Here is a 24084-nt window from a genome sequence, read left to right on the forward strand (position 1 = left end):
CGTTCCACTTTTTCAAAATGCGAGATAAAGAATAAATTTATATATACATTACGTAACAAATCCATTCGAGGTATTGCAAACCTGCCTATATAGTTACAGCATCTTTACGACATTATTAAATTGTTTTAAACATATGTCCGTCGGTGCCATTCACTTTTTACGAGAAGTAATAAAACGGGAGATATCGAAAGGCGAATAATATTAAAATTATCAAGAGCAATTGATTTACATGACGATTAGAATCTTGATTCACGGAATCTCAGTTTACAGAATCTTACATTGTACTTATCTGAACGATTGTAAGAATTTCTATAAATATATTTTTAACCGAAGGCGACATTACGCCCATATGTGATTATCGCCTGCAGCTAATCGCAAGAACATGATAATACACGTAATTATGCGATCCTCGGCGCAGGACGTGCAGGAGTCTCCGCAACATTTACGTTAATATTTCCGCGGCACGAAAGTGCAACGCGATCCCCGGCTCGCTGCGGAGGTATAGATAGCCAAGCGGAGCACTGACCGATGATTTGAATGCGCGGTGCAGTCGCCAGGCGCTACGATTCATAAACGCTCCGTATCTGCTCTCCGTACCTAGTGGCAGAAATACGATACGCGTACAATATCACAAACATCGTCGCAATTTGTTCTCTCAGACAGTTAGTTAATGCTACACGTATACTGCCGGTCGCAATATAAATAATCTTTCTGTGATTTTACTGTTCTTAACGTCATCCGGATGAAACTGTCGTCTCCTTCCGGGAAAGAAAGAATACTCGTTCCGAACAAAATCATATTATAGTCACAGAAATTAATAAATCCTCACATTTTTCTTTCAAGTTTTCGAAAATAGGTCACGATTGTACACAGCTGGGTACGTTTTTTTAAGTTTGCCTTATTTTAATTATGTTTAAAGGTTTAACGCATACATTTTACCGCTCACCATATGGCGCGACGTTCCGTTGTATGTACGAAATACCTGACGAAAATTATCGATTAATAGCTGCAGGTATCGATTACGCGCGATGTACTGGTCGGCGATTATCGTTATAAAGCACCTTCAATTTTACTCCGAAAGAAGACTATCAGAGCTATTCCGCGCGTAGGTTACGCTATTCGCTGGGGTATTTGAAATTGTGATTCCAGGCGTGTCCGAGAAGGGAACGTTAGGGCGAGCAGACGAATGAACGAACGAACGAACGGACGGACGGACGGATGGACGTACACGTATGTGCGTTTACATCGTCGGAGATCAAATCACGTTAGCCTAATGCCGAGAACGAACACGTTCGTACGTGGGTGGTTGTATCCACGCTGGAATCTCGATTACGCTTCAACATCCTGCAGTTCTTCGTACCGCAAAAGAATTCCCGTAGGAATCCAATCTCACGCAGCGTTTCGTTAATAGGAGAAGGGAATACAGACCTGTTAGCCGGAGAAGTAATAGAGAGTAATGGCTAATTTAACTAATTTACGAGTTGAGACAATTGTAGGTCACGATCGCGTAACATGTAAACGGCAGAACAAAAGAATTGGAGTTTTTTAAACGTAACTATCGGTTAATAGTTTAATAAAATTTTAAAATAACAGAGAGACGGATATAAATATTTAAAACGTATATTTCTTTGCCTTGTTTTTAATATTGTTTAAAACATGTTTAAGGTATTAACACGATTTTGAAATGTGAATATTTAAAAATTATGCCTTTAAGTATCCTAATCAGCGGTAATATTTTATTTTCATCACGATGTGATGTCACCGAGGGTAATCTAGCGCCGCGAGTTCGTGATCTCTCTCCCTCCTTTCTTCTCCTCTTTCCTCGTCTTCGATCCGCGTAAACAGGACGCAGAAAACAAAGCGTCATGCTCAACGGACTGAACGAAGATTGTGCGAACTACGGGCGCGCGATTAATCTCCATTTCGCGCAATTTTCTATATCGCGGCCTATTATCCTCCTCCTCCCGCCGGGGGATGTCGGCGTACAAAGTGTGCGCGGGCCCGAATTAATCGCTCGATAACGACATGCGACGAAGTAAAATGCGAGGCCCGGCGTCGTATCGGGAGATGGACCGCCGCAGCTCGTTACACGGGTCTCCGCCGCGCCGGCGAGCCAATCGCTTTCCGCATGTGTTTTGCATATGGACTCTGCCTGGTTGCGGGCCCCTCGTGTCGGGCCCACTCGAGAGAGATTCGGGGACCTCTCGAACGTCTCTGTATTGTGTGCATGCGCGTGGAACGTGTTTATTATGCCATTGTGTGTGTGTGTGTGTGTGTGTGTGTGTGTGTGTGTGTGTGTGCGTGTGTGTGTATGTGTGTGTGTGTGTGTGTATGTATGTGTGTGTGTGTGTGTGTGTGTGTGTGTGTGTGTGTGTGTGTGTGTGTGTGTGTGTGTGTGTGTGTGTGTGTGCGCTCGCGTTGTGTATGCGCGATGGGAGAAGGTGTGCACCGTCACGAAATGTAGTCGAACCGGCTGCAAACGCGCGCGCGCACACACTACAATGCATCCCAGGAGCCGTGTCCCGGAACTCCGTCGTGGATGCTGGCCGGGCCTCCGACGAGCGCACTGACGAATTTCTTTCTCCTGAAACGCGTTACGGTTGCAGAGCTCGCGCCGCGGTAAAAGTTTTACACCTCGGTTCATACGGACCGCGGGCTTTCCTTGCGGTCGAAAGCAGTGAATGTTTCCCGTTACGATATCGCGATATTAAACGCAGTAATGCATATACTTGTTTACGCGAGACCGAACCGCCGAGCGCCGGCTTCGACTCTCCCGAGGAAACAAGATCTCGCGCGGTAATTAAATGTTTCCTAGCAAGGTCGTGCTAGATATCGAATGTTAATTAGTACCGAGGAATTCTGTAGACGCTAATAAAAATATATATAGCGTTAAAAATTAAACGCTCAACGGAATTTTGCAAGATTGCTCATATGGTGTATGTACAATAATAAATTTCGAGACCCTTGTCGTTCCTGGGATGCTTAAGAGGAGCGTAATGGCATCGCCGCATTCGATCTGTGCATTGGTCTTAACCGTCGCGTCGTTGCATGTTCCGTGCATTTCTGCAACGTCGCTCCAGGCACCAGAGAGGCAGAGAGGAGCAAGACCGTTCGTTCGTCCGAAAAAGAACACCTCGGCTCGGCGAAGAAAAGCTCGTAAAAGCGGCGTGCAGTCATTGCACCGCACGTATATAGGATCCGCGGGCCGCGCTCGCAGAACGGCGAACAATGAACACTGACGTCACGAGACTGCACCTGTAGCTACACGTGCATGTGCGCGAGGACCGTCCCGTGAATTGCGAATGTCTCGCGGACTCCGTTCCGCGGCTTCTGAACCGGGCGAGCAAATGTTTGATACACGGGCGCCAGCGCAGCTTCGTTTCCGTCTAATTACATACCATTATTTTGCATATTGCTTGAAAACGTCCAACCGGCGAAGAAATCGGAACAGTATTCAATAGCGCGACGTAGATTTTACCTGATCAATTTATCATTGCTAATACATTGCCTGTTAAAATACTACGTTTATTATTAGTTTGACGCAGAAGATTTGCCGGTTCTTCATCAGACTTTGTATCAGATAAAGTTAGAAAACCGAAGTTTTTTTTTAGAAAAAAGGGATTAAAAATTTTTTTGTAAATAAAAAAGAATATATTGAAGTTCGCGGCGGCAATTTCATTCGATTCCGCTAAAATTTTGTTTAGCTTTGTTTTATAAATATAACGGATCTTTTGCACTAATTCAATAGTATTATAATGGATTATTAATAAATATAATCAATTCAATTTTACAAGTTAAAAATATAAATATTTTACTTACGTTTACCGGGAATCATCGATTATTGCAAAAGATCTCGGAAATTGGACGCGGAACGCAATATCTCTCACGACACGTCGTGAAATATCACGTCGAATGCATCATCGCGCGAAGATCTTATAGGCGGGATATATTGCGAAGCCGTAAATTTCGACAAATTATCGCCGGATTGCGACCGTCGGCAAAACACAATCCTCGTTCCCGAGTAAATCTCTCACGTTGCCGCGCAAAAATCCCGCCGCGATGGGACAACGCAAATTTTTTTCGGTCGCGATCGCTCTCCGGCTGGACTTTCACCATTTAAAATTTGTCTGCCTTCACCTGACCGAGTCATCGTTCGTCCGGCTCGCAAGACCGGATCGGATCGGGAGAAGGAGGCCTCGCTAAATGTCTTATTACTTTTGAATTAACATATCGGTACCGAGATAACTGGACTTTTTCTTACCGCGGCTTTCTGTCAGCACGTTGCGGAACGATGTTATAGGATATATGGGTCACCCGGCGATCCCTTCATTGGCGCTTCGACCGAACGTACCCGCGCCTCGGTATACGACCGGGTGAAATTAATTTAATCAGTTGCCACAGACATGCGTGCTCGCGTATGAACATATGTATGTCTTTTTTGGCGAAGTGGTGACTTATCTACGCTTTCGCGAACCGAGATAGTCGACCGAACAGCTGTGCGCCGTCGATTTCTAATATTCGAACGGCCGAGATGAGCGACAATTGCAAATCAATGGAAATCGGACAAAATTAAAACGCCGATTACCCGTCGATTGCTTGTCTTCCTTTTCTGTCTCGAGTTACCCGTTTGAATGGCACGCAGTGAAAATCGACGATTCTTTCACCAGAAGAGTCTCGCGTGTACGCGCACGCGATATTCCACTAGTCTCTCTCACTTGCGAGAATGTGGGCGATCGCCGATCGAATCGACGATCGATCTTCGTGACGGGGAGTTTCTGCGTGGCGGGAAAAAAAACTCACGCCGAATCGAACAGTTATAAAAGTCAATCGCGATCGAGTATATATATATATATATATATCGAGGCGCGCGACTTCTTGATCGCCTTCCCGCTCGCTTCCTTCGTCGGGCAGCTTTCATTTGAGTTTCTATCACGTTAGACTTTCAACGGGGGTCTACGACTCCTCGATAGACGTCCCCACGTATATACCGCGGTTAGTATAGTAATGGATAGTTTGTCACGAGCGCCATTCGCACGGGTAATTCTAATCGCGCCGACGATTTTATTCGTGCGCCGCTTCGCTGACTTTGCTTTTGTCCGTTCCAGTGTTTTGACAAAATAAAAGCAGTGTGCGGCTGTAAATGGCAAAATGAGAACGTCCCCATAAAAAAAAGTCGTCGCTAACGTTAAATTTATGAAACGTGAAATTTTAGTTGAAAACCGTGGTAAACTGAGCGGGAAAAACGTCGACATATATCTCGTATATCAAAAGAATTTTCTTGTAAGCAAAAATAAGGATTCATGTTTATATATGAACAAATACAACAGCAATTTTAATATATTGTTATCAAATCGTTGTTATTCGACTTTTTAATGAACCGATTTATAAGAGTAAAAGAGCGAAAATAAATTGTGAATTTACTTCTTTCATTTCCCTATTATAAGATCGACATAAGTTCCAATAAATCGTTGTCGAGATTATGCACTTAAAATCGCGGAGCTTTTAAAAGGCGCCTTCAACGTGCAATCTAACACCGAGGAAAAGCGAGTATTTAGGTCTGAAGAGTCAATGCCGAGTTAATCAATAGGAAGTTGCAGGTAGCGCTATCGACTTCGCCCATCAGCTGTTTCGGCTCAAATTGCAAAAGCCACTTGCGCCAGTAGCTCGAAACGTAACTTCGGCTGGTTTATCGCGTTACAGCCGGCGTTACAACGGCCGTCGTTCTCCGTTCACCGTTCTCAAAATGGCGCCGGGGACAGTTATAGAGACCTGTTACGTCAGGTCGCCGATTACGGTCGCGCCGAACCGGCGGAATGTATTCGAGGATCTAATCTCATCCCCCTTGTCCTCTCGCGCGCGACCCTGTTCCCACCCGGGGATGAGATATGCAACGTGCATGCAGCTGAACACGTTCGCGTGTGATGGCCGTAACTGGGTTAGGCAATTCGCGAAAGACACGAGGTGCGCGTCCTTGAAAAAGAAGTACCGTTTCGAATAAATGCGCAAAATTGGACCCTCGATATCGCGCGGACGATCATTTTCCTCTCTTTCTTTCTGCGCAAAAAAATGTTCAAAAAAAAAAAGAGAAATAAAAGGAACCTCCCGCTTGATTATTAAGCCACCATTAAGCATAACGAATGCTTTATACTTTATCAGAGACTCGTGAGGTTGAAAAGCGTATCTCGCGCAATTGGAAAGCACGTCGGACGTATCTAACGCACAATTCACTTAAGAAATTATTCAAATTAATACAGACAGACGTGGTAATCGGCGGACATTAGAAAACGAACGACGCGTTTCATGAGTCAAACGACCGCGTGAACGGTAGCGAATGAGAGGGGAAAAAAATACTATACTGACATCGGCCGATTACACGGTTCGCAATCATTTTGATCGATGCCGATGCGCTGGCCGCTACGTTTCCTGTTATTTCCCTCCTGCGCCGCTGTACTGTCGCGTCTGAGGAATGCGATTCGCTCGATCGGCCGTTCAATAAATAATTGGGTTAACGGTTTCGCGGCGGAATCGTCGTCGCCGGTAGTCGAGGGAAACGGCCTTGATGATGTTGCACAGAACGTCCTAAGGACGATTCACCCAGCTTTCTCCGAACGCACCTCTAACCGACTGACCGATCGCTCGATCATTCGATCGTTCATTAGTAACCGCACAATTTTCTGCGGTACTTGCGGTACTTATCGCGTTTCTTTTTCTTCGTACGTCATATCTCTCTTTCTTCTCCGCGTAAACTCCCCCTCCCCACACACACATCGACTAGCGAATTAATTAAGATGTCATCGATCGCGAATTAACGTCAGCGCATCGTCAACTGAAATAATTACACCTTGGAAGTATGGTGAGACTTGTGCATCATCTATTGTGTCAAGAATAAATATTCTTTGCATAATGGCTATTTCGAGATTGCAAGTTGTATATTGAGAAGAATACAATGGAAGTAATGCTAAATGAATTCAACGAGACTTGTTATAAAAACTTAAAACAAGTAGAAACTTGCACATTGTTTTCTCGTAGTTTTTAATTGTGCAAGTAGAAACTTGCACATTGCTTCCTCATAGTTCCTAAGTGTGCAAGTTTTTATTTTATTCGAGGTATAATTATCGGTATTTATTTGTTTTGACTTCCTCAAAGAGGAAGCTTTGTTAGCAAAGGTTCTGATTTCACACTTAACTCTTTTGGGGACTGCGTAAATAATTATATACATTCACTAAAAAATACTAAAAATACTTGTCCATTTAAAAACTAAAACAATACTTTATCGATAAAAAAAATCAGCCCGATATTATAAATATTTGAGATAGCGATTTATTTTTAATTCTATTATATTTTCCAGTCTTTTCTACCCCTATTTCATATATAATTGGTTAAAATTTGGTTGATCAGATCAAGTTTTATAAAGCTTCTATGTATGTACGAATTCTTCGAAATTTCAAATGTGTGTAATACGAGATCTGATCAATCAAATTTTAATGAATTATATATGAAATAGGGGTAGAAAAAACTGGAAAATATAATAAAATTAAAAATTAATCGCTATCTCAAATATTGAGAAAACAGCAGCGTAAAACACATTTTTCAAAAAAAGGAAAATCTGCATAAAATCTATACCGGTAGACCGATTTCAATAAAATTTGAGGAGGACATACTTTCTAGGATACTCTATTTGTGTGCAAAAATTCAAACTGATATCTAAAAATTGTAGAAGTAGATGCGTGTACAAAAATCCGTACACACACACACACACACACACATACATACATACTTCCGGACATTTTTTACTAATATGATTTTTCGACATTTTAGAACATTCTAAACCTATTTCTATCAAAATCTCGAAAAAAAATTTTTTCACCATTACAAAGCTTCCTCTATGAGGAAGCAAAATACCTGTAATTTCTTTACACAAAGTTATATTATTATTATGGCATATCCATGATATGCTTCAAGCGCACAATTATATTATAAAAATTGCAAAATATATTATTTATTATACTTTATAATATTACATATTATATATGTAATATTAAACTATACAATATTTAAATATAAATGTAAAACATTTATATTTAACATAATACAATTATTTTATTATATTGTTAATTAATGCATTATAAGAGATTATTCCGAATTCCAACGTTATCTTGATCAAAATTTATGGATTGTTTCTTCGACGAAATTCGCGTAATCTTTAAAATATTCAAGAGAACTACGCAATCATGTGACTTCGTGTCTCCTGCCAGATAAATATTTCTAACTGGATATTTAAATTCCTGTTTTTCGTCTGGTGGATCGCCCAACCGACTGGTCGACCACATTAATTAGGCTAACCTTTCCGCGATGAAGGCATCGCCGTGTGGTTGTGCGAATGAAGTCGTCCTTGACGCTGCCTCGTCGAGATTCCTTTAAGGCCGAGTTGAGCTTTCCCTGGATAGGTATAAGTCATTCCTCTGACAGCCCCGCGAAGAAACAACCGCGCGCGACTCTTTCTATCTGGGAAGTCTTCGAATCAACATTTTGCTTTTTTGCTTTGTCATTTCCTTGACCGTTTTTTTTAACCGTCGTATATGAATACTCGCCACAAAATCACATACATTAATATCCACGCTGTAATATTATTTTATCAGACAGTTAAAAAAGTAGAACTGGTTTGTATTACATCTGTAGCGCATCTATATATTTTTTACGTACGATAAATTCGATACGCGAAATATATATATGGGCACTTAAAACTCCAAAAACTCGTTCACCAAATCGTCGAAAAAATTTTCTTCATTGATAAGTAGAGCGAGGAATATATTTTTTTCAATATGCATTATAATTAATAACGATTATTTATTTATTTAAAGACATAAAAAAAGTAATTTTGCATTAGGTATATATAGAAAAAGTTGAAATTTTGTGTTAAAATTGATAGAATAAAACCATTTTAGTTTTAAGTCAGACTATATAATTTAACACATATTTTACAAATTTATATCTTTAAACTTGTTTCAGTTGCAATAAAATGTTGCAAACGTAATAAAATTTATGTTACAGTAAAATTTGAGGGACTTAATTTGTGCATCCAGTATCTGCGTGCAGTAGACATATAAACACATAAATCCAGTTGCACATATCAAAGTTTCACTCTTTCGTGTCGGTTGATTGGCTCGATTACTTATAGTCGTCGTAGCATCAAACGCGATATTTTTCACGAAAATTTATACACGAATTCACGTTCAAGTAGCAAGGATATTATTTTGTGACTTTATTCGAATCCGGTTTGCAAACTGCTTCTACAGGAACGGACTGTATTTAATTAAACGGCAAGAGTTTATTAATATCATAGCTAATGCGTGCTTGCGCGCACACATCATCGTTGGAAGATTCTTGTGGTAAATGGTAATCGAGTTCATAAATATAAGATTTACGAATGTTTTAAATGTAAAATGATAAAACTCTAAAAAAATGGAGAAAAATAAATTATAAGAGCGTGTCTTAAATACTGGTTTATATAATAATTTAATTAGAAGAAGAAGAAGAAGAAATTTATTCCCAACATTATTGAATCCTATTCATTTTTAAATAAAATACTATTATTTTCTTTAATAATCGACATAATGTAAAGTCGTAGTTATTTAAAATCACAGTTTTCTGATTTTCGAGAAAACCTTATTTATTTTAAAAAATTATACTTTATTTAAAATACTAGTAACCATATTTATTGTTAAAAATAATATAAAGTCATTAATGATCTCTTAAATTGCTGTATGTCAATTACAAGTTAAAATGTACCTATTTCGTTTGCGTTTTATTCTAAGGCCACGCAGTGGTAACGTTTGCGGTTACGACGAGACCACGGTATAACAGAGTATCATGAGTTTCTTTGGTGTAATATCAAAAAACAATTAAATTCGCAGTGCAAATTGCTTCACGTGTCATTTGAATCAATCTTTTTTAATTCAAGTTTCATTTTAGCCTATCTACATAGTTTTTATTGTATTAAATCACTCGCAAAGTTGAAAGGAAAGTTTTCAGCTTCAGACAAGAATGCCTAAAGAAATGACCAAAAGACAATACCGTGCTGTGCTACACGTATTGCCTTAGTGCGTTACGTCATATAACGGTAATTACCCACATATATGCCCATTGAGTCGATTTTGTACCGGTTGTTGACGGACACTGCACTGTTTCCCGACACACCTACTTATTTAAATCCTGTAATCTGTAATCGAACAGCGTCCTCCGTGACGTATCGCGTCCTTCGCAAGCATTTTCCTAATAACACGTGCGTATATATTTTTTGTCTATGAAAAATAAAAACTCTCGAATAAAAAAAATATATATTCTACACGTGGTCTGGAAAACTGAAAAAATGCAGTTCACTGTCGATATTTGTAGTAAAACTTCGGCCTCTGCTAAATAGTTCTCTAATTTATACGAAAGTTAGAATTTCGCCGCCAAGTTTATCGAAAAACTTGCAGTCGTTGCGGTTCGATTACTGCTGCGCAGGCGGAATACCGCTGGATCGCGGAAACAGGAACGTGAATACGGCACGCCGATCGCCCGGTATGGTCAGAATCGGTTCGGCACTGGCGATTTCTAAGTAGCGATCCCCGAGATCGCATATGTGCACAATGAACATACGGGTACGGTCAGATATGCTAGCGACACTTTCACTCGCTGCCAATGTCCGATCGAATGGTTCTAGTAACACTATACCGGAGCCCGAGCCAATGCAGCTGGCGTTACAGTTCCGTTCCACTGGCCAGGCAATCCGGTCTCTCGATCAGTGTTGGGCACAATTAAATCGTATTGAAACAATTGAAAATTGAAATTTTGACTGTTAATTGCAATTGACAATTAAATTAGTTAGTCGTGAATATGTATTTGTTTTACGTGATTACAATTAATCAATTGTTAATTGTCATTACAATTAAAACTAATTATTTAATTATTTATTAATTGTAATTATCAGTACAATTAACAATTGATTTTTATCGTAATGACGATTTAATGTGTTACTTATTTCAAAAACTTAGATATTCTTACTGATTGTTCGCATGTCCTTGCAAGAATATATATTTTTTTTGTAGAATTAGATGGCAAAACGAGGAAAAGTAGCCACGTTTCTGTCGTAACAAGTATATATATACGCAATATAAAATATAAATATATTTTTAAAAAAATCCAAAGTACTACAGCTGACGAAACTGGTATAATTGTAAAAAATATCACATTCTCAGCAGAAAGTATGCTGAGGACGAGAATGTTTTTTATTTTTAGCTTCTTTCGTTTTGGGAGTTTATGCATTCGGGAGATTGTGGAAATATACATATATACATCTGAAAAACGTAAAGAATATTACTGTATTATATGTGCATCTTGTTTCTTTGGGTATTAAATGGAACCTTTTGATGCAAAAGTTAAAACCAACATTCCATATGCAACAATCTAATCAATCTAATGCATGCTTGCTGATAACGCAAGACAAATAGCTACAGATAGGTTTCCATGGCAAAATCTTGGAGTTATTTATCTCTATCGTTATATTTCTACAGTTCAATTGCCATTAGGAATTCTGATTCATTAATTGCAGACACGAGCGACCGAATGACGGGAAACTGCCTCCACCCGTCGATTTGGGCAACCGTGTTAATTAAGTCGCGGGTGAGATGGCAGATTATCAATTTGCGAAATTAATGATGCTAAATCCAATAAGCCCGCTGTAACAATCCACGTTAGTTTCACCTTAGCCGGCCAAGTTTCGTAAACCGGCCGCGTTTCGTAATCCACGCGGTAGCCATTATTAACACGAGCTAATTCTCCGTGTGACGTTAACACGCGTTTATCGTACGGCCGCGGCGAACGTTCGCCGCAACACGTGATCCCGTTGAACGACAAACAATGGTTCTCTCGGCGTGTTATGCTAATTACTTCCGATCCCGGTAACCAAATCGTTGCCGCAAAATATCGAAGGTCGTCGAAATCACACAGTTCGGAGCGAACTAAAACCGGCACGGTTTTCTACGTTTGCGATTCCGAAGTGTAATACCTTGAAACGCATTCCGCATGCGTAAACATCTGGGAAGAAAAACGCGCGGCGAATTTTTCCCACGTTCTCCGGCGACAGGCGCGCAATGCACTTATTGCTACCAATGGAAAATCCTACATGGAAAATCAGATATTAAATTTCTGCATAATGAGCCGGTAGTATTATTTATAGGATATTTACCGATTTAAAATCAAATATTAAATAGATTTTTATTTACATGCGAATATATTAATAATAATAATAAGCCTTTGTTGTCCCACTTATTTTTGCCGCTTAATTAATTACATCGCAATCACGATTTCTGCAAAATAAGTCAATATTTAGAATTATTTATATAATATTTATAGATGTAATATGTTACAATTGCAAGTTGATACGACAGCTACTTTGAATATAGAAATCATTAATAATTTGATTATCATTAAAAACGGCGCAGTTCTCTTTCTTTCCCGAAAAGGATGACTCGAAAGATTTTGGGGAATTTCCAGAGATAAGTCGGAAATCCATTCAAGAAGCGCGGCACGAAATTGCGTGCCGATTGTGAACAGATAGATTATATTAAAACTTTATTAAGAAACATGTTCGTTATCTATGTCACCAGCATTCGGTTACATTTGCGTAACATGTGTTTTTAGGAGGAAAAGGTCAGGCTAAGATTATATAGAAAAGACGTTTCCTGTGTAACAACCCGCTGTTCTCTACCTGATCTGCGACGTGACGAGAAGCGGAGATCTTTCTCGGAACGGTCCCAAGGGCTATAACTTTTAGTGATTCATTAAATTAAAACCTGTTTCATCTCTCTCTCTAATGAAGATTAATTTGTAGCGAAGAAACTAATATAACTGCCGCATATGATACACAGCTTAAAATAGAAATGATAATATTTAAAATAAAATGTAGAGAAAATATAATAACTGTATAATTACTTTTTCTTATTACAATGACTTTTGTCTTCAGGCTGATATGTATCAAAATTATAGCCCCCCAAAAAAATCGGAAAAATATAAATACAATTTGTATAAAGAAATTACTTAAAACAAAAGTACATATGCAATGTTTTGAAAAAGACATTAACTTTTAATTTTAAAGTTACTATAGTTTTTGTGACATAATTATCATCTCAATAAATAGCCGGACAAACTGGTTTATCTCGGTTGTGAAAGAAAGAATTCCGATTTCTCTTTCAGATATTTGCTTTTGCGACTTTTCCATTAAAACAAAAATTCTTTAAACCTTTCTTTTGGTTAAGAAATGTGAAAGTTACATGGGGATCAAAGTATATAAGTACAGTGAGTAATTCAATCTGTTTGACGAGCATGCAACACGTGCGCAACCATTTGAGAGCGTGCATTTTTTTGAAACAAAATGATACTTTTCTGCTTTTTGTTAAGAATAATAGCGCTCGATCCCGAACATTGGGTTCGATACGGTCAACGACAAAAGGCGTTAAACACACAATGTAACACTTAACACTTAATAGACATGATTCAAAGTCGAAAATGTGTGCATGTAGGTATGCGAAGAGTGTCAATGTGTGTGGGTGTCCGCAGTGTTGAACTCGGGTCCGTAGGTTTGTTAAGCCCAAAGGATTGTGCGGATCAATCCTCCCTGCGGAAACGGAAAAAGAGGCAGAATGATATGTTTTACAACCTTTTCTTTATCTTTATGATTTTTATATTTTCTAGACATCAAGAATTTCTTCTAACAAGAGAAAATCGAAAAACATTGAACCATTTGTATTAAACAAAATGATGATTCTATTAAAAATAAAGACACTTTTTTAACTCTCTATTTCTATTATTAAAAAATAAATCCTTTCCTTAAAAACTTACTTTACATTTTGAATTTCCTTCAAATCTAGAGGATTTGTGCATTTGTTTTTATTATCGTGGATTTAACTTTCCCATTTCTATAAATAGAAGTGGCAATATTCTCTCGAAGAAAAAAATGTAAGCGCGCTTTAACGCGAATAAGATATAAATGTGAATATAGAGCGCGAATGCGAACGAACAAGCCTCGCTCCTGTAGCGTACAAAAAAGCTTATTTCCTCAATCAGAAAACCACAATTCGTTCCACAGTGATCATACCGTTGGCTCGATGGTATGATGAGGGCTACGTCAAGGTCAAGCCTGATGGACTCCTCGATAGATCATCAGGCTAATGTACGTCGTCGTGTCTATCCTCGCGATTGCGGTGTTCTCTCATATGAAATAAATCTTTTTATAGGATACGCATGAAAGCGTTGGGAAATGATGCGACACAAAGCTTCGTCGCTGACCACGGAACATTCTTGCGAATTATGTAATTCACGAGTGAAAGCAAAGATCGTGTTGCACCGTTGAAAAAAAAAATCACACGTGCCAATCTATACCAATCGGCGATAGCGTGCAATAAAAGTCATGCACATAAATAAATACTTTCACGGCATTCGGCATGCGTGCGAGCACGAACACCGCGTGTCACGGTGGTAACTAAAATTCTTCCGAGCGAATGAACAAACTCTTAAGTGAACGTCTAATGCGAAATTAATTGCCGGTCGATAAATTGCCAAGCATGGAGATTAATATTCCCGATAATTTCCTTCGGCCGTAATTACTATTTCGGTCTCGAGAAGGTCGCTTCCTGTCCCCGAAACTGAAATCGCAATCGAGAATAAAATGTGAAAAAGCAACCACCGGGGAGAATTAGCGAGAAAGCATTCCGCTAATGATCGTGCTCTACGAAAATTCCGTCGCATCCTTATTTCTTTATGACCTCCACACTCGACAGATCGATGTGATCGCCGCGGCCGCACGCGCTTTATCCCGGTACAGTCGTTGTTAACGCTCGTTACCGCGGCGAAATACGGCGTAATGACTCCACGTATATCCTGCATGCTTTAATTTAATGAAACCGAAATCATCATCAGCGAGTCGCGCAGCCAGGCCGCGCCTAGTCGCATATCGCATTAGACCTGTCTGCAGCAAGGCCGTTCTCTCTCTCTCTTCTATCTCGCCGTGCCCCTCTCTCCTTTTCGCCCACCGTACTTAACTCTTTCTCTCTCTTGCGACCGGCTGACTGGTACTTTCATTTCGTCGTCGACTTGTCGGTGTCGCGCTCGCGACCGTTTATGGCCATTAAATTAAATTCCACGTCCGTCAGGCGAGTTGCATACGACGAGATGCATATATATAGTATCGGAACGCAGAATACGCGGCACGCCGCGCCGGACCATTATTCGCGTTTTATCGAAACCGCTCGCTTTGTGACTTATGTATGATAAGGATATTCAGGTCAGCGATAAATTTTGAGATAGAGTTGCATACGCGATCGGTTGATCATTTTTACAATCGTGCAGCCGAGCGAAAGTGAATTTCATAAAATCATTTAATTACATTCGATAACGTATAAAGGGTTGCAATTTTAATTGTAGTTCTTGGCATAGTTAAAACGATTATGCTGTCGTTAAAAACGTATAGCTAGTCATTACAGTCGTTTGACTTCTCGCAACGTCTTTATAGCTTGACTGAGAATGGCAGGCAGATTTTAAATTGAGAGTAGTGTCCGTATACGGCATGTGAGAGTAACGGCGTTGGAAGCTGAAAGCGGGAATGCAGCCCGCGCGAAAATACCATCAGTATCGCGCGGGCATCAATTTAATATCATCGACAATGCAGCCGTAGCGATGTTGGCGGCTGTGTGTGACAGTCTAAACCTCGACGCGCTTTAGTCTCTTGTTAGACTAGATAGAAATCAACTTTGTAATCACAGTTTTATTCTGCCTCGCAACCAGTTTAGTCCCTCTTTAGCTCGTACCACTGAACTGCAATTTTATTCGATTATTAAATTAAAAACGACAAATTATTGCTTTCATGTCATGTCATGTCATGGTTGCTATTTTATATCACGAGTGAACAGAATATAAAATTAATTAGATACCTATACTGCAAAAGAAACCCGTCACATAGCGCAAAAAAGTATATGGCATGTAAATTTGTAAAAATAAATATATTGCGTTAACCATCGTGTTAAGAACTAGAACCGAGTTTCAGTAACATGAAAAGAGGATAATCAACGCTGAAAAGAGAATAATCCTAAACCATCGAGCGTCTGCACCGACTGCACCGGCTGGTCGCCGACCGGCCAGAACCAGAAACGCGACGAGATAAAAGATTCAGCGGCATGCAACGGTCAGTAAGGGAGAAAAAAAAATTCGCGGTGCAACGCTCGCGGCGCAAAGCGTCCGCGCTTTAGCCGACGATTATCCCGACGTGGTCGCGGCGTCTTCTTCCTGGTGCGGCGCACGATATACGCACCTTCACCGGTTACATCTCCCGCGAAGGGAAAAGCACGCTCGCTCTCGCTCTCGCGCCTCGTACGGCGGCGAATGGCGCGTGAAACGACCTGTAGCGAAATCACGCAGTTTACCGATGGAATGCCGCTGGCTCGTGCCCTCCGCGGCCGCGGGCCGATTCCTCGGCTGCGAGCCGTTGCTGCGAGTCGCGCGCAGCCTCCGCTCCTCAAGACGATCAACTTCGCCCGTGGTGCGATTTACATCGTCAGGCGCGCGCGGGCTCGTGCTCTCGCGCCCACATGCTCACACATCTGGACCTGGTTACGTGTACGTGTTGCACGTACGTGTATCACGGAGGTATACGCGAAACGGGCTCTGTGCGAGTGTTGTGGGTCGACAAAGCCCCCGAGGGATCTTATCGCGGATTATTGCGAACTTACTTGTCCCACTTTCTAATCAGACTGATCCAGCCGGGACCGATTCCCGTCTTTGGATTTTTTTGTCTCTATGCTGATGACTTCCCGACAATTTTTAGTTTAGCTGATAAATCGTATAATTATCGAAGAATTCTTTCGAGGAAATATTTGATTCTGATTTAATTCGGTCAATCGTTTATTTGATACAACGTTCTATTTTTAAAGTTTTAGTTTTATGGAAGGCTAATATAAAATAATCACCTTCTTTTCGAAAATATCAAAAATATTACGTAACATATTAAACATATTAAAATAATTTTTTTGCAAAAATATGTTACAACTTTTACGAAATATTTGCAATGGAATACCAATAAAGAGAGAGATACCAAAAAAGTAGAAAACTTTTTTATCTTTAATTAATTATATCGATATTAATTGAAAGAACCGTTTTGTCGAACAGGTTTGTCAACAAAAAATTAGTTGCAATCTATCGTTGTATGCGGAAACAGGTTCTTATATTATTCGTATTCATTTTCACGTCTCTCCATTTTTCCCTTTTTACTTAAATGTTTTCATCATTGAGTGCGAAAAGTTTGGTTCTTCGATGAAACTATTACGCTGTAGCTACTTCGGTATTTCTCTCGCGCGTTTTATCCATCAACATAAGGAATTTGCACGAAAGGCGCTTTCCAAATGTGGTTATCCCGCGTTTAATTAGGACTCATAATTAGTTGTTTAATGAACGCTAGGAAGGAACATGGAAAGTTATTGCAAGCTTGTTGCAGATGCGTTCGGTCATTGCCTGATTATTAACCGACCTATACCGTTCACGTGAAGCCTCGTTGACGCGGTGCCCAATTGATTCGATAGAGAAAAACCGTTTTTATGAGAAACTTAGATTTAACACTTAAATGTTAATGCGCAAAAAGTTTTTCGTGCATTTAATCGATCTTAATAATATTGTCATCACTACTGGTCTGTGTGCCTTTCGCGCGATTGTATGAAGTATGAATTATCTTTATATTTATTTATCTTATAAATATCTAAAATAAATTATAATAAGTTTAGAGTATTTTAAGTAGAGTTTAGGAAAAGTTAATTATAATATCGAACACAATATATCTGCTATAAATTCCAAGAGGAGTATATGTCGCAGATCTGTATAACTTTAAAGTATAAAGATTATTTAATAAATCGGTGGCAATTCTCTCGAACCAATGTATCATAAATTAAGAGAGGCAGTAAAATTTTCGAAATAGTCATCATAATAATCACATTTAAGTAGATATATGTGCACTCAAGTACTCTTCATAAAATTTAAAATGTAAAAATTTGCCGCATCTTTTAACTCGTAAAATGTTTACTGTTCCGCACTTTTGAGAAAGACTGTACGATACAAAACGAAACAACAAAAACGAGAGGAATGCTGAAAGACTAATCACGTCTTTCGCGTGTTGTGAAAAAAAAGGAGTGAGCAGGAAAGAGGCGAGAAAAGTCGTCTGACTGGGATTGCCCATTTGACTTTATAAAGAGCCGAGCGCCGCGATCTCGGTCCGCGAGAGAGGCGCGTGCTCGGCATGAGGATTTTTCCAGGCGATCGTTCTATGCCTCTGGTGATCGGCGCGCGAGCCCCGGTGCGATTGCGAACGCAATTCGTCTACATTTATTTCTGTCACTTTGCCTCGCGTACGTGCCATGCTCCCGCCAGACACCCATGATTATCGAGAGAAATCTACGTCCTTCGAGACTATCGTCGCGCCGTTCTTATAACACATCCAGACCTGCTCTGTCCGATCATTGATTTCGCCGTTACATAAATTTCGTTCAAGTGGTACACTTTCGCGTTATGCCATCGATCAAAAATTCTTTCTTCGCCACTAGATTTTGGAATAAAAGAGTCCTGAAATATTTTCTTTTCCTTAAAGAGATGGTTATCTCGCTAGATTTTTCAATTGTGCTAACGTGTGAGGAAATATAACACTCATTTTCCACGGTTAACGTAGCGAATCTAATTTTTCCGATAATTCGTCTTGCTGCAGAACGTCAACCAACGACCAAAGATCAAATTGAAATATTGCGACATTCAATTTTAACCATTTACGGCATAGCGATCACGCGGAATAGACGACGTCTTCGTGTGTGTTTTTAGATTTCACATATGTCACCCTTTGCGAGTATCTTGATATAACAAAAACGTAAGACTTCATTTTATTACATATAGGGATTTACTGTTAAATGCCTATAAAAGTTTCAGTGTAAAAATTTTATATTCTTTTAACTGTTTTAAGTCAGTAGAGCTGTCAATAGCCGGATAACGTAATATCCTGATTATCCGAATTTATTATTCAAATCCAGATATTTTGTAACTGAACGCTCGCAGCTGTAGAAGAATCAGTAATATATGCGTATTTCTTTTCATAATGTCGTCCGTGACCACCGGTCAGTGGGACGGGAAAGGGACCGTCTCGGTGAGCGCAAGGCCGTTATAGGTATAGTTGTTGCAATTTTTCTGTTTAACAATATTCCTTTTTCCCACCGTATTCACCGGCATTTTTGCTCTCGCGAACTGGGCGACGAGCGGACGTTATATTCATTCGCTTCAACGGTATCACGCTACCACATTCATTATAAACGCATTGTTCATGCATGACACAAGCGCTTGACTTAAAATTTGCAAAAGACTTTAACGCACAGCGAGAGGTAAGAATGCACGACATTCCTCAGCGAATCGCAATATAGTTTCTCTGTCGTTGCGAGCGAAACAGTAGCCATTAAGCCTGTATTAGATCACAAATTGAAACTCGTGTCGGTATCGCGTGGCTCAAAACTTCCGTTTTATATAAAAGGGATGGCAATTGATTCTGACATTACGCGGAAGTTCAAAATCGCGTGCTCGAGTTCGTAATTCACCGCGATAAGATCGTGTAAAAGAAATAACTGCTGCAATCAATGCAATCATACGATGGAGAGTTCGGATATGAAGCTGAAAATGAAAACTATAATGATATTTAATGATAAGTGTTAGAAGTATCCAATCGTAAATAATACAAATCCCAATCGCAAAGATAAAATGACTATTTTTTTAGACGCAGAAATACGTGTGAAAAAGAAAAATTGCACGCCTTGCGTTCGCACGCCGTTTAAGCGCAATTACTGTCCGGCAATGAAAGAGATTTCAATGCTCGGTGAAGACGGATAAGTGGTGACTTCAACGGCGGGGTTCATTACGGTTCGCTAGCGCTAAAATGCTTGTTTAAGAATTCACTTTACTTTATATCGCGCAGATTGTTCTTTATGCTTCATATACTTTACGACGTCATATTATTCTCTCAATAACGCAGCAAATATGCTTATTGCAATACGCATACCGTCCATATAAATTTCTCTAGTCCTCAGAGCAATGGCTTTTTTACATATCTTCTTATGTCTTAAGCGTCAATTTTTCCGTTCTACTTTTATCGTAATGCTTGTAACGAGCTGATGTAATGTACAGAATAGTCGATCAATTATATGAATGATGTAATAAAAGCGTACTCCTCTACATTACTATTTTACAAGCATGAGATTGTGAGACTATCTGCTTTAACGGCTACTGGATAAAACATGAATAAAATAATGCGACTTTTTCCCATGTTTTTTTTTTGTCGAGACTGCAATTTCTCTAATCAGCTCCATACTTCACTTTAGTGAATATCAACGAGAGAACATTTCTTTCCCGGTGAGAAATGTTTTCACCATAAGATTTCAATATAAATATACAGTAATTACCTGCTAATGTGTTACCCCATATAGCCGCCAACTTTATTATGTAGTACTTAATTTCAGGTATACGCGCTGTAATTGTGCATAGTTGAAGAATTACAGAAATTAAGCGTTTTGCGATTGAACACATTATTACGATCATTGTAATTGCAATTTCTTTTAATCGTCGCTAATAAACACCGAGACTACATTTCCTCCTAAGACTACTATCTGTAGCACCGAGATCTAAATTCACTGAAATTCCGGTTTCAATGATTAAATATTTAAATAATTCAATCCAAAGTGGCATACAATTGAAATTAATGATGAAATTTTTATCTCAAATAGAGGATCTATCTTGTAAAGAACTATAACGATATTAATTGCGAGTCACTTCGCTTAAAAAAAAACGTAACATGATGATTTGAGCATTTCCCTAACCTACTCTCTTGTCAGCAGTTTTTGCGCTATCTGACATTAAGTACGTCGTCTTTTTGTCCCCTCTTCTGAATTAATCCGTGATCTTCCGCGATTAACGGCGTCACGACCCGAGCAAGCGCATATTGCGAGACACGGCGAATAATGAGCACGAGAGCGGAAAACAAGGGCGAGTCTCGTTGAATCAATCGTAAATCCTATCCGGTCGAGTGACCTTGCAATGCCGTCTATGGGTGATCGTCGGCGAAAGTGAAGTCATAAAATTACGCGTTGATTCGACGAAATAGGCGAGGATCTAAATAATCGTTTCGTGTTGAATCGATTAGACTATTCTAACCTGCCACTGTCGTATGCTAATCCGCCTGGTTTAACCGGAATTCGGCGAGATTTGACGTTCGCGTGACCGTTGCCGAGCTTGACCGTGTGCAAAACTTGTCAATCTCTCGTGTCAATATTAATTAGAATCAAAGTGCTAATTAATCATGTTCAACGACGCCTCCTAGTTTCGTCAGCCACTCTCACTTTCGTCGATTGCGTATTCGATACGCAATAATCCATTATTAGATAATTCGAAGTTTTACTTTGGATCGACGAAACAATCGACGAAATACTTCCAAAATTCTTCGGTATATAATCTTTGTGCAATATCAAATTAGGATTACGAAATTCGAACCAAATAAATCTGACGCGTTTGCAATGGCATTTGCAATTGTCATTGCAGCGGATTTAAACACACAAGTACGCCCAAGTTTTAAGTTCAAAGTACTTGTCGTAATTGTCGTTTGCGGGCCAGACCGGCCCTGGATAACTACGTCTTGCTTGCACGGACAGGTACATGAACGAACGGTTATACGTGGGTGTTGGTATTGTCTCGTGAGGAATGTAGAAAGTATAAAGTATCTTGAATAACACAGCCCCGACGGGAGCAAGAGTATAGGTTGCTTGGCAGAGCGAGGATGTGCCTCAGAGATTCCCAACACTATCATCATCCTCGTCGTCGTCGGTCGTCGTCATCATCATCCTGCTGCCGGCTGCCTTCATGCAACAGAAAGGTCATTGTGGATGGCTGACTGCAACGGCGTGGACTATTCAAGACGAAACGATATTTATTAAAATTTAGAAATTTTAGACTACCCGTCAATAGAAATTTTCACGATTTTTACTTGTGCCAATCGGCGAAGTATTTCACGAATTTATCAGTTATATTTTTTGCCTTGTCGATCCCGAATTCCAAATCTCTATCGGTAATCCATAAAAAGTACGATACTACTATGATATTTAAGTATATAGCTGTAGCTATTAGCTGAAGTAAGGGAAGCGTCTCGACGTGACATGAGGGGGCAATCGACGCGCATCCGCATCCAAACGTATACAGTAAACCTTTGACATTTCGAGGATTCCAGCAGACACTGGCGATTGCACAATGCGCGCATCCGCGCATGTATACGTACACAAATGGAGGGAGAATGGCGTTTTATGTATATCCCAAAGAGTGTAATCGATGCGTCCGTTGGCATACTTTTCCGATATCGGATATTCGCTTTCGGCACGAGAAGGGGAACGATCTTGTTAAGAGACTTCGGCACAATGGAACCGGGCCATCGACCGTCGCTCCGGCGCGCACCGTGAAATTGACCAGTTACACTTGTAATTAGGCATACAATGGGCCTGCAACTATACGTTCGCCGGCGTTCGGACAGTCGACTCGTCTTAGTTCGGCGCTCGACCGATAAGCGTTAATAACACGTTCACGGGAATCTTACGCACTTGCTGACATCCGCGAATAATCGGCGACGCGACGCTCGCGCTCGCACACGAAGATGCACTCCATATGATCTCTCTTTCTTTCTCTTTCTCGATGAAAGACCTCGTCACTTTCACCCCGCATCGCGAGAGGTGATATTATGTAACCCTCTGGTAGCACTAAAATGTTGCCAATTATGGACACACCTTTCCTTAAATATCATATCGTTAAGATATTGATGATACATTAACGTTTTTCAAGATAATTTCCAAAGAAACGAAATATAAGTAATTGAAACGACTCGGATATTGAATTTTATATATAAAATATATTATTTATAAGTTATTTATAAAAAATCTACTTCTTTGTATTAATGTAAATCTTTCATGGTATGTGTAATAAATCCAGTATGTAATATAATAAAAATTTATGTTATAAATTATTTTAATAAATTCGGAAAGATGATACTTTTTATATAAGTAAAATTACTAACCTTTCCCAGACAGCACGCATGTCTAAAAGATATCTTAAAGATTTTATCGTGATACATGTATAGATATATACATCATATTAGCTCCACTGCCTGTAATCGACAAGGACATCTAATTGCTCTACATTCGCTTTGCGAAATCAAGTCCTAGCAAATCTATTTGGGGATACCTAAGATTGTCTCTTTGCTAGCCTAAGGACATCGGTAACATTCAACCGTTTCCGAAGGTCTGAGAGACTACAAAACGTGGGGAAAGCAAGCAGAACTGGTCTCGCGTGCTCTGTATTAAAACTACGCAGGATCCTTCGATCGGCTCGACTCGCAATAATAATCCTCCGTTCCGGCGTGAACGATCTTTACGAATGCTTCGTTCATCGAAAGAGCACCGTTCTTGATCCGGCTACCGACGCGAATTTCTAACGGAAAAAGCCAAGGGATGGAACTTGCACATAGGACAAGTTGGCAGGTTGAATGTATAATTTAACGCTATAAAACATAGAAGTACTATGTGTAATGATGGAACGTTGTACAGTGAAAACAAACGCAGGAAAAGGTGAACACCTTCCTGTCATGCTGCCCTCCTGTCGTGATTCCTACGGTCATTTTGCACCGTAAACCCTTTGTCCATTAATTTTAACACGGAGGATGCCTTGGGTAATGCAATGCATTCAAGTAATTTAGACGTTGCGTTGCTGAATAACGCAATACGTTCCCATGGACGCACAGGATTTTGTGCTAATAGAAAAATGGCAATTTCGAGTAGAATTTTATTTTAATGAGGAGGATTTTTACTCCTTCATTCTCTTATCGTCCTCGCGGTATGTACGTGATCGGTGTAATTTCCGTTCTCATAATTATGTGTACGACATTCGGACGGATCGTGTTCTACAGTTTCATAGCAAGTACGCGTTGCGTCACAAAGTAATTTGATT

The 24084-nt window shown here is 39.8% G+C and overlaps 1 protein-coding gene across 1 annotated transcript in view; it reads left to right on the forward strand.

The window, feature by feature from the left end:
• Positions 1-24084, forward strand: part of LOC143901448 (uncharacterized) — a 41843-nt gene that overhangs the window by 2907 nt on the left and 14852 nt on the right. The window lies entirely within an intron of this gene.

This window comes from Temnothorax americanus, unplaced genomic scaffold, assembly GCF_048541705.1.
Source record: "Temnothorax americanus isolate GAGA-0224 unplaced genomic scaffold, ASM4854170v1 Scaffold10, whole genome shotgun sequence".
Taxonomy (NCBI): domain Eukaryota; kingdom Metazoa; phylum Arthropoda; class Insecta; order Hymenoptera; family Formicidae; genus Temnothorax; species Temnothorax americanus.